This window comes from Pieris napi, chromosome 8 (genome assembly GCF_905475465.1).
Source record: "Pieris napi chromosome 8, ilPieNapi1.2, whole genome shotgun sequence".
Classification (NCBI taxonomy): domain Eukaryota; kingdom Metazoa; phylum Arthropoda; class Insecta; order Lepidoptera; family Pieridae; genus Pieris; species Pieris napi.
In genome coordinates this window covers 10,579,057-10,591,753 of record NC_062241.1, presented here as the reverse complement: position 1 = coordinate 10,591,753, position 12,697 = coordinate 10,579,057, and the positions used below count along the sequence as shown (strand labels likewise).

At 31.9% G+C, this 12,697-nt stretch overlaps 1 protein-coding gene across 3 annotated transcripts in view; it reads left to right on the top strand.

Moving 5' to 3' along the window:
• The first annotated feature begins 251 nt into the window (after positions 1 to 251).
• Positions 252 to 12,697, top strand: part of LOC125051527 (inositol-trisphosphate 3-kinase B) — a 70,690-nt gene continuing 58,244 nt past the window's right edge. For all 3 annotated transcript variants that reach the window (XM_047651909.1, XM_047651908.1, XM_047651906.1), the window contains exon 1: positions 252 to 419. The gene's annotated coding sequence lies outside the window, so the exon portion shown is untranslated. The remainder of the gene's footprint in view (positions 420 to 12,697) is intronic.

Genomic DNA, 12,697 nt, shown 5'->3' with positions numbered 1-12,697 from the left:
TAAATAAATAATTGTAATTGCATAAGTTGAAAAAAAAAATGCAATAGCTTTACCGCGGCATTCCCCGAGTGCAACAGGTATTTTTTGTTATTTTCCTTTTATTATTATTATTTTGTGTTAGTAATAGATGATATAACTATGTCTATATCTAATACCTACAGTCAATCAAGTATATATTTTGACAACCCTATCAACAGCCTCACAGCCTGAGGCTTTTCAACTTACTACTAAGCTATAGCCAGTAGTGAAACAACTCGTGTACCGTTTGCACGCATTCCGTGTTCATCGTATTCGAATTTTGAAAAATGCCTCGTGTGAAACGCGATAGTTAATTTTCAAAGTAATGCGGACAATTAAACAATGCGCAGTGTTAATCTGTGTTAGTTATTGAATTTCATCAGAGGTTAACTAGTCATATTGTAAGTTACATACACGAACACAAATAAAGCCATTTCTCACGAACTATGAAGGTATTATGACGGACGATTAGTAACTATTGGTAATAAGCGGTGAATTTGAGAGGTTTTGCCCTTGAAACTTATTTTTACATACAAATATTAGTGTACTTCTACCTTTTATATAGCAAACCGTAATGTTTACAAATACGGAAAACAAATAAGTTTTCAGATTTACACAATAGGAGGAAGTCACACATTAAGTACGTTCTTGATAATGTGTTTAGATATAACCATACTTTAATATATAAACCTATATACTCTATATTATAATATTAAGTCTTTTGAGTGATTTTCACGCTCCCAAATAGTATTATATACAATACATATATTTCCCAGTATTTTTGTTAAAATTAAAAAAAAATTGATTATCTTTAGTAAAGATATAGATAGTTCTGTAAGTTTTGTAAATAATTAGTTAGTGATTTCGAGCGTGACTACGGCCGTAGAGGCGATAAATACTGCAAAATATTTAAAATCAAATACGTGTGATTAAATATGATGTGCCTTATGGTATCAGATGTACAGTAATTAAAAGAATTCGTAACAAAAACCTAAGACAATCTGCGTAGCACATGTGTGAATCCTACGCATTTAAAATTCAACACAGCGTTATTAAGACGGATAACATACAAACTCTGAGACATAAATGGACAATTGAATGAAACTGATAAGATGTTACTTAACTTTCTCTGGTACTTTAACTCTATGTTTGACTGACCAACGAGATTAATATGTATTTACATAACTTTATTAGAGAGATATGTCACTCACAAAAATAGCACGAGAGGTAACACGGCTAGCGCCGGGCAGCGGGCCCCGACTCGCCCATAAATATTATGACGATATTTCCGGAGTAGCCCTTGCCCGGCGGGAGACGCCAACCCTTCAAGATAATAATGTCCCTTTTTAAGAAAGGGGAGAATTCGACACACACTGCTTAGCCACTCGGTTACATATCTGCCTGATTGCGTGTCTGATAGGCTAGGATGTAGGGGTCCCAGAACTAGGGGAAAAAGAACTTTATTAGAGATTGCATTTTATTGAGATTCCTGGAGTGAAACAAAATAAGCTAGCATTACAGATAACTCCAATACGGCAACTATTTACATTTCTATCACATACAAAACAATACATATACAGAATAAGAATAAAATAAGAAATAAAAAAATAAATAAAATATGTTTATTATGGAACATAAGATACATGTATCACTTATTCCACGTCATTAAATTTGAATTTGTAGGCATCGGCAAAGAAGACAGAGGGTGTAGGCCGAGAGAAAAAGCCGGCGCAAAAAACTCTCGGTACTCTTTTAAAATATCAAATCATCAAACAACACTTATTTTAAAACAAATATCGCAAATTAATTAGAGGTAGCCTGTCTAGCACTAGTCCCAGGCCCTTTTATCAACTAGATAATCGTTGACTTTATAGTAAGCCTTTTTACACAGCTTTTCTTTAATACATTTCTTAAATTTATTGAAAGGCACAGCAAACAAGTCTAGCTGTATCGACATCAGTTAGTGAGCGAATTTTTTTAACCGCGTAGGCTGCAGAACTAAGTCTCTTCGCCAATCCGTTAATATGAGGGGACCACTGAAGTTTTGAATCCATCCAATACAACACTAAACAGTAATAGATTAAAATATTTACAAAAAGTAACTATTTCTGACATGAAGCAGACAATTTGTCAGACTTAACGGACGGATCTATGCAGTTTATTAATTATCTATACATGTGAGTTCTTTTCAAAAGTAGAGAGAGAATAGTCAACGTTCTAAACGCGTATATATATCTCTCTGGGGGTAGTTTTGATTTGCGTTTCCGTGTCAATCTAATTCTTGATACTCATAAAACTGAATTCTATCACTCCTCCTTAACAGTGCAAAGTATCCTTCTTTGGAACACTGTACCTGATGATATCAGACGAGCTCAGTCTTTAAATTTATTTAAAAATCTTATTTTTGATAATTATTCTTCTGCCTCGTAATTTAGCTACTTAATATTAATTGTAACCCATTAACCATTGGATTAGCTTTAACATTTTTGTTTGTATTACATGTTCTAGTAATAGATTGTTATAGTTAGTGTTACATGTTATTTATGTTTTTTTTTTGTTAATTATTTTTGCCCTTCTTGTACTTTACCTTCTGTAGATGTTTCTTCGTCCATACTAGTTTTGCCTGGAAGAATTCGCTTGTTAGCGATAAGGCCGCCGTTGTCTAATAACTTATGAAACCTGCTCTTTTTTATGTATGTTTATGTATATGGTAAAGAAGAGTAAATAAAAAAATAAATAAATATATTTCTAGCTGTAATAACTCTTTATTAAATGTATGTTATTTCAGAAATATTAACTATGCTGTGCATTGCGGTTTCACATGCGTTATTGTATGTTATACAACCTCCTTCCATGAAACTGTAATTCTTGAAATTAGCGCCTTCAATCAAATCAAGTAACTCTTAAACTTTATAATATTAGTATAAATGTTTAAGCTTTTAATTTTGCACGTATTGCGACTCCCAGACATACGTAAGGACCTAAATTAAAAGGGCTGCTTTTCGCTCAAAAACCTCATTCTTTTAAAAATTTGCTGTTGGGTAATAATTACCTTTTATTGCCAACTTTGGAGGTTTCCCAGGGAGAAGGAGGTACACGACCTTAAAATTAAAAGGGGCTAGTTTTCCCTCAATAGCATCCATTGAAAAATTCGGCGTTGGGTTACTTTTTATTGCCAACCTGTAGGCTTGCTGGTCCAGCTATTTTGATAAAAAGCTAAATAGTAAACATTACAGAAAGACTATCAAATAAATGTTATTCATTTTTGGCCAGAGTTGTTTTTCAAGTTTTTTGACCCAAGTAATTACGTCATAGGGGATTTACTCTTTCACGTTCAATGTCTAATGAATGTGAATTGTTTTATTGCTTTTCGTATTACATTAAACGCTGACGCATGTGGCAAGGAATTAGGCACTTACAATATTTTTTTGCAAATCAGTATTATTATTATATTATTTGATAGTTTTAATAGGAAATTTCGTTACGTCTGTTTTGATTGTAAATGCTTTATATTGTTGAACGAGAAAGCTTTCAATTCTATAACCAATTTATAAGTAGTTTATAACGTTACAAACTAGATTTCTTACGGTGTAATCAAAAACAGTAAGGTAATACTCTTAAAATAAACAAACAATACTCCCAGAGGATACTCGGGGTATTTTCCGGTTAAGAACACACTTGAATTTTGTAAAAAAAATCTTCGTATTGTCTCAAGATAAATAATAATTATAGCCTTTTAATTCGGATACATTTACATTAAAACGCGTTTCTATTTCAATCTTCTTTTAGGTATCTGTGAGCCCTTTTTTGGCAAACCCTTCCAAATCCCGCCATTCCTCTCTACTTGTGCCACTCTTTGCCATGTACCACCTGCTGTGTCTATCCACCTTCTAAGTTGTCTTTCTCTTTTTCGTTTGCTGTACCTTTGCGGCACCAGTTTAGTACTTTTTTTGCTCCAACTTACTGTTCCTCTTGCCATGTGCCCCATGCACTTTAGTTTATTTATTTTTATTGTAACATCTGTTATCTTAGTTGTTTTTCGTAAAGATGTATTTTTTATTTTGTCTATTCTTTTCTTCCCTATCATACATCGTTCCATCGATTTTTGATGTAGCTTTGTAGTCAAATATTAAGCATGAATTGCGAAACTATAATAAATACCAACTAGTTGGAATTTAACAATCCGACGCCTTATTGCGATGATAGCGATAAGCCGTGTCGGACTGTACGCTTGTCTATTAACTTTTTATCGTCGGAGATTGTTAACACATGATAACAAAGAGTAATTAGAAGCTTTAAATTTTGTACTAGAACTTTTTATTGTACTGAGAATTATTTATTTATTTATTAAGCTTGCCTACGCTCGGCACACTGATACATTGGTACAATAAATACAATACAATTTTTAATGTGACAAGTACTTAAAGGCAAACATAACATACAAAAATAAATTAAACAAAACGTTGAATTATAAAAACTAAACGAACGACGGACGTCGAGGTGATACGGATGGTATTTTGTATTTTGCCTTGACGTCCGATAGTGAAATTCAGCTACAGGTATTAGACCGAACAACTCCTCTAAACACTCTCCATGGTAAATTCCAATAGAGATCCTGATCCCAATTAAATGAGTTATTGTTCTGCGTGATCCTATCGTTTCGTCAGCGATATGGATAATGAGAGAACTGCATCGAACTAGCATACAAAAACTTCGCATTCGGTACGGCCTTGCGATTCTGTAACTCACTTTTCGAACTCTCACAGCGGTTTTCACAGCGGTGGTCGCGCTCAAATCAGTCGTGAAGCAGTCATTTTATGATTTGGCATTCATATAAGGAGAGAGCTTGTAGTTTATTGTTTGTGAATTACAGAATCGCAAGGCAGCTGTCGTTAGAAGTTACAGAGCCGGGTTGCTGTTCCAAGATTTGTAACGCTTAGTAGCCTGCAGTTATATATATATATATATCTATTTTCGTTTATAGCAATACAATAGTCATCAAAATTAATTAGAATATTACTGTTATTTCAAATCGGCTCTTGAGCTTCTAACCATAAAAAATCCACCAGCGCTACAATCTTTTTAGGTCCTCAGACTTCTGTATAGCTGTTTCATGATAATTTTGTTTTTCATAATAGACAAGTAGGTGATCAATCTCCTGTGCCTGACACACGCCTTCGACTTTCGGCAAGCCGGTTTCCTCACGAGCTCTACACCGTTCGAGCTAATGTTAAATGCGCACATAGAAAGTCCATTGGTGCAAGCCGAGGATCGAACCTACGATCCTTGATCATCACATCTAAAACAAACTATAAAAACATTCAATTTGTTGAATAAGTTGCGTTCTAATTTAAATGTAATACTTCAATAAGTCAACAGGTATCAGTTAACACATTATGAATAAATCACTGTCGTAGGAATGTCTACTTTTATAATATAATCTTACACATACACTGTACAATGATAAATGCAATATTATTCGTGATTTAGTACCGTGTTACTTGTAACCACAGTACATAACTTAACAGGACTTAAGACCTTTCAATATACAACAATGGTGTTGCCCTATAAATTGCGTTACTGTTCTGTCAAAATGCACACATAAATAATACATCAGGCAATGTTTTATTACTATTCGTAAAATGGTCAACATTTGAGAAGTAAATTATATTGTTTTGTGGATTTTGATCGGATATTTTTGCTTGCGGGCGCATTATCTTCACATACCGTTCTCTCCATTCATATTTGTTTTGATAAGATTGTTTGCAGAGTAAAGAATGTTGCCCTCTAAGTGAAACAAATTAATTAATCGTGAAAAACATGGATAGAAAATTTTAGTATTGCGATATTTCACATAAATTTAACGAAATCTTATAGATATAAACTTTAATAAACTATGTACTACTAATAAAATAACAAACAATATGCAGCTACGATGTATCTATTCTCTTCTCTCTCTCCCTCTCCTCTTCATAAGTCTAACCCTGACTCGTATTGTGAAGGAACATCGTAAGAAAACCTCCATGTCGACACTAAAATCGACGGCGTGTTACGCGGTGTGATGATCTAGTCTAGACATCAAGAAAAAATTATCAAGAAACAAACAGAAACTTGAGACCAAAATGATAGCAGCGCTAGAAATTTAGTTACGCCAAATTATAAGCCAATTTATTAAGCTCTATATTATAAACTCATTTATTGTATACACCAAACGAATAAACTGACACCGAGCATTGTAAACTTAATAAAATATTTTAGGTAATAATTTAACCAGATATTTTACCTTAGCCTTTTGAAACCATTAACATAAGCGATAAAAGCGTTTGATCTAATAAATCTTCGGTTTGATGCTGGGACTCTACAAATTTAATCTAACCTTTAGGATCAGATGACATATTTATCGCTTCATATGGCTAAGTCAAGACAATCAAAATCAAGACATTTTTATGTCAAAAACGTATTGATTTTGACATATAGCACACTAATTCTTGTTTTTGTGTGTTAACTTAGAACTACGTTTTTACAACGAGTTAGATTTTTTAAATTTGTTATTAAGTTTCAATCAAGGATATATCGTGGTATATGCAGGGATTACAAAATATTGTTAATAAAATTTATGAAAAAGTATAATAAAGTAAATGATGATATAACCCTCCACCACGCCACTACCCTAAATTACATATAAAAAACAAAAAACAGGACAATAATAAAAATAAAATAAGGCAGTCCCCATAACAATTAATATTATGCACTTTCAACGTAATATCTCTATCATCCAAAACAAGACAATTAGATGTGAACAATGCATTAAGAAAAGTCAGAGGAAAAAAAAGAGAAATGGAAAAATTTGGGGAGGCTTTTACCCTAGAAGGGTCGTACATTACTAGACCACTAAAAAAAATCTATAAATATACAAAGAAATATAAACTAACCAATTGTTGTATGGATTTATGAATAAAGGTTTATTAATAATAATAATACTGAACATACCTTATAATCATTTTATTTTTGTAATTGCAGATAAACCCTTTTGTAAAGCCAGATGTAGTATTACATTTAATTACTATCATTGGGTTAAACAACGCTTAATTTGGTAATGCAATTAATGATTAAAATTTTCAAATCAACGGTCAGTAATTCTTGATATGTCGGTCGAATGCCATGATAAAATTACTCCACCATGTCGCGCATTTTATATTCAAAAGCTCTTAAATGGAAAATTTTAAAATCTTCAATTATGTCTTTATTCTCTTATACAGTCAAATATAAACATTTAAATAACTTTGAACAGTTTATGGTTATATTGCTTACAGGAAACTTTCTTAGTTTCTTGGCCTCTAAAAACTTTGTGTTACTTTTACAATTCATAAATTTTTCATAGTAATTTGTAGCGATTTGATGTCTGCAGTCCCTAATAGTAATAATAAATTTAATTATACAATATCGCAATAAGTCCTAATAATTTGTCTTGGCCGTAGTAAGTAAAGTTATGTTGTATTTATTGGGTTTCACTGACTTGGACTTTGGTTCGCTTAAGTGTTTTAATCCGACGGGTTGTAATTAAAGACTTTAATTGTGAAACCTTTGCAATACAATGTTAATGATTTTGAAAATATTTTCTAAGTAGCTTTAAACTCCACAAAAAACCATTAAAAATTTAAACCCATACTACATATTTAGTAACAAATATATCGTTTTGAAAAGTTGATGAACTTAATCTTGAAAGAGGATGCTACACTTTTAATTAAGTTAAATATAATCGAAGATCTTAAAATAATGTATATTAACGCATGGTCTAAAATAATTTATATCATATTTATAGCATCACGAAAACATTTAAATTTTCACTTAACAACATATTTAGTAAAATAAATATATCGTGTAGAAAACTAGATAAATGTTATGAAATACGCTACGGTTTTTATTAAGTTTAATAAAATTATGTACATTCAAAGATGGTCGAACAGAATTTATATACATAGATTCTAACTGAACATATTTTTTATTACCAGACTTATGTTCATTAATGCACATACATTTGCTCTTCACGCTGCAAGCTGCGACCCCTGCTAAGCCAAGTAGAAGTCTGCAATAAAAATGGCCAATTATCGCAGCATACGACATTAATCAGGAATCAATGAATTTTTTCCTGCAATACATGAGGCAAGGTTTCATTAAGATGCGATGATGCTGCCCATTTTTATCATAGAAGCAATATATACATATATTGAGATTAATATGTTTATTAATATCAATGTAATGTATCAATGGTAGTAAGATTAATCGAAAATTACATATTGCATTATGTTCGCGAAAAGAAAATAAGTCGCCTGTCAGTTTGAAATCTCGGTAAATGCGATGTTATCTTGATGTCGATAATTTATTAAACTTTCGTTTCAAATGGCATGTTCTACATCTCAAAAATATGAGCAATATTTTACGCTGTAATACATACAAAAAAAGGGTGCGTGTACTTATGTACGCGCGTAAGAAGTTATACTTCTTTGGCATTATTAAAAATAGTTTTTGATTGCATGCAAATAATTAATTACAATTAAATAATCAAAGACTGGAAAAGGAGTCATTATAGTCAATAAAGTTCAGTTTACATTTGAAAAATTAAATAAATAAATATTTATTATTATTCTCTTACATTAAGTGTAACATAAATTCTATTATTATTCGAATATTGTTTTTAAATTATGTCCAATGCCGTAGCATCTTCCGTAGGCAACTTCATTCTGTTAATTTTGTGTCACGGTGCGCGCGAAACGTAAAATTTCACTCTCATCAATTTTTCATAACGCACCTAAAGAAGTATAACTTCAAAAAAAACAACCATTTATACATTTTATCCTTATGTTCTATTTGAATTGATTCATTGCAACGATTGGCATTTCGATTTAATATAGAAATACTAGCTGAGAAAATGCCCAAAATCACCTTATATAATTCATAACATTTTCTTATGAAAACAAGTTAGTTAATTTTACAGGAAGTAACGCCCAAATTAATAAAACTTCAATGCCCTTAATCCACTGAGAAACATTAAATCTCGGTTTTATAAAATGTCACCACAATTACGATAAAATTTACGACATGACTACGGCAAAATATCTTTGACCGCCATTACAATGCTTAAACGACAATTCTTAAAAGATATTCACGTTACAACACCAATTGTTACAACATTTATGTCATTTAAATTGTTAAGGAATAATAAAATTTATATAATGCAATAGCACTAATCGTATGTTTTGTTTCCATTTTACGATATCTAATATATTAGCCTAAATTTGCATGAAATATATGTAACAAGAGCTGGTGGCGCTACAACCATTTACGTTTGGGCCTCAGATTTCTGTGTCTGTTTTATAAGATGCCTATTTGTATCCCTGTAAGAGCAGTGTTGGCCCAGTGGCTTCAGCGTGCGACTCTCATCCCGTAGGTCGTTGGTTCTATCTCCGGCTATGGAAATTATGTATATGCGCGCATTTAACATTCGCTCAAACAGTGAAGAAAAACATCGAGAAGAAACCGGCTTGCCTTAGACCCAAAAAGTTGAGGGCGTGTATCAGGCACGGGAGGCTGATCACCTACTTGCCTATTAAATTTACAAATGATCATGAAACAGACACAGAAATCTGAGGCCCAGACCTTAAAAGATTGTAGCTTTAGATTTTATTTATAACTTTGTAGATGACAGAAAATTTGAACACACAAAAATTCCTACTAAGTTATTTCATGAAAGTTTCAGCTCTTGATTTTACGATATTTCTTCAGTCGTATTTATGTATGTAAATGGTAAATATGGTTGGAAATGGATTATAATATTTGTACCAAAAAGAGTAGCCGCTTAGACGCACGTTTTGTATGCAAAATATATTAAGTATATTTCTAGAATATCATTGCTTGACAAGTTTTCTGGTCTTTGACATCTAGTCCAATAATTTGCATATGATTAGCGAAAATGATTAAGATATAAATGACAGGTGTTCTATTTACACTTTTTTGTTTTCTTATAAGTAATCCTAATGCTACACATATCTATATTATAAATAAAAACACTTAGACAATATACAAAGCCAAAACAGATTACATTGATAAACAAAATATAGGAAACAGAACACTTACGTCAATTAAGTACATTAATACATTAAAAGAACTGAAATTAAACATTAAACATAATATTTTAAAATTAAATTAAATTAAATACTGCTACATAAAATCAAAGTCTTCTTAAAACATTTCCTCACACTTTCATTGGTAAGGGGGAAAATGTCAACATATTCATAACTTGTGTTACAGTTAGCTAAAACCCGAAATATTGGCCAATTACCCAGATAATTCGTGTTCGTAAGAAAAACATGGATCAATTGTGATTATCATGTTCTTGTTATTCAATAATTAATGTTCTACAAACAACTATAGGTTCAGAGAATCTTATTGAAATAACAGCATTCTCAGTTGTTTAATGATCATTAAAGCGATCAAATTATAATTGAATGTCGAAAGAAAATGCTTACGTCATACATACAATACCAGATGAATAAAAATAATCACACAATATTATGAGGCGCATAATACGGACTTTGATGTCTGATTGAGAATGTTATCCGTTTAATTTTTAAGGCTTATCGCCCCTTAATTGTGTCATTTGGGATAATTTAATGGAATTATAGGCATTTGTTAAAGGCTATTAGGCGGTTTGTTTTTGCCGCCTCTCCGATTGATACCGTGAATCAGCATCGCGAAAGTCGCTCTCATTTATCGTTGAGACGAGATGAAACTTGTCTTGAGGACTCTTTACATTTAGCCGGTTACTGTTAAGTGATAGTTTTTTACTTTGCGATACTTTGGATAATGTAGTTAATATAAGTATGTATAGATATTTATCTATATAATACTATAAATGGATATATATGCACTATAAAATAACCCATGTCTAGAAAAAAAGTGTTAGCCATAATACCGCCCATTTACATCGTACGTTGCTACGTTGGTAGAGTGTAAATAAATGTATGGTAAAAACATACGCGATACTTTCCTCAAACCTATAGGAGCTTGCCAATTGTTCTTAAAAAAAATAATTAGCATTATCAGTAACTATTCTATCCTAACTCCTACTTACATCCTTCGTCTCCATTTGTGTATTTTACTGTTTTGTGTGTGTTGTCGATGAAATGTTATTATTGAAGTTTTACTTCTTTAGGCGCGTTATGAAAAATTGATTAGAGTGAAATTTTACGATGCACGAGCACCGTTACACAAAATTAACAGAATGAAGTTGCCTGCGGAAGATGCTACGGCATTGGACATAATTTAAAAACAACATTCGAATAATAAAAGAATTTATGTTACACTTAATGTAAGAGAATAATAATAAATATTTATTTATTTAATTTTTCAAATGTGAACTGAACTTTATTGACTATAATGACTCCTTTTCCAGTGTTTGGTTATTTAATTGTAATTAAGTATTTGCTTGCAATCAAAAACTATTTTTAATAATGCCAAAGAAGTATAACTTCTTACGCGCGTACATAAGTACACGCCCCTTTTTTTTATTACACCCCTATAAATCTTGTTTTCTGTGACTTAACTGTCTTCAAGTATTTATGTTTTACATATTAAATTTCCACACCACACAAATTATTGCCATACCTACAATGCATAAAGTTACGACTTCTATTAGGAATTTTGACGTACGATGTTACATTATGACAGCCGCAATTAATACCCGCGTTGTATTATAAACCTGTTTCGACGAAAACATTTAACGAGTCCCACAGTTAACGATAAACTTCCATGGAACTGAGTCGTAATATCTAAAGCTTTTTATCAACTTGTACATTTTTGGCTCAGTATCGGCAGCATTTTGATTATCCGATATTTACTCGCCTTGTACGGTAACTTGTATTTAACATTGTCAAAATCTAAGTGCTTTTGTACGTATGTTTTTATATGTAATTACATACTTAAGTTTATTCGGCCTCTTTGTAGTATTAATTTCCATTTGCATAATCACTAACAATTACTTTATCTTACAATAACTTATTTTATTAGGTTAGAAGTAATTATTTAAGGTAATTATAATAAATAAAGCCCGTTTAATTTCCAATCATGACAAATAAAAGATATACAGCTTAATTTTTTTACATTTTATACATTATTTTATTTATCTTGTTATCCTATATTACCTACCTTCGGTACCGTTGATCGGAACCCCTTCACGGGTAAAGGCCTCTTCCAGCTTTTTCCAACTGACTCTGTCTATGGCTTTCTCTCTCCATTCACTTCCTGCTACCGCTTCTATTTCTTCTATCACCTTTTTTGGGGTGCCATCTTCTCCTTCTTCCCCTAGGTCCTTTCTATACAGTTGTCTTTAAAGTCCACCTCTATCTGTGTATCTATATATTTATTTAAGGTAGCTATAAGCTACCTTTAGTAAGAGAGAGATCAGTAAGAGAGGTCAATTAGGGTAGTAATTTGAAGAAGACTCAGCGGTAGTTTTTTTAACACTTCCATATTTAAAAGTAGTAGGTTTTGAACTACACAAATAGACGCCGACACGACAGTTTGCTATTGAGTTTGTAGAAGGCGTGTTATAGCTCTTTAGCGTTTAGACCCGTCTCGGCTGGATAATTTCAACATGTAATATGTCTTCTATAAAACTGTA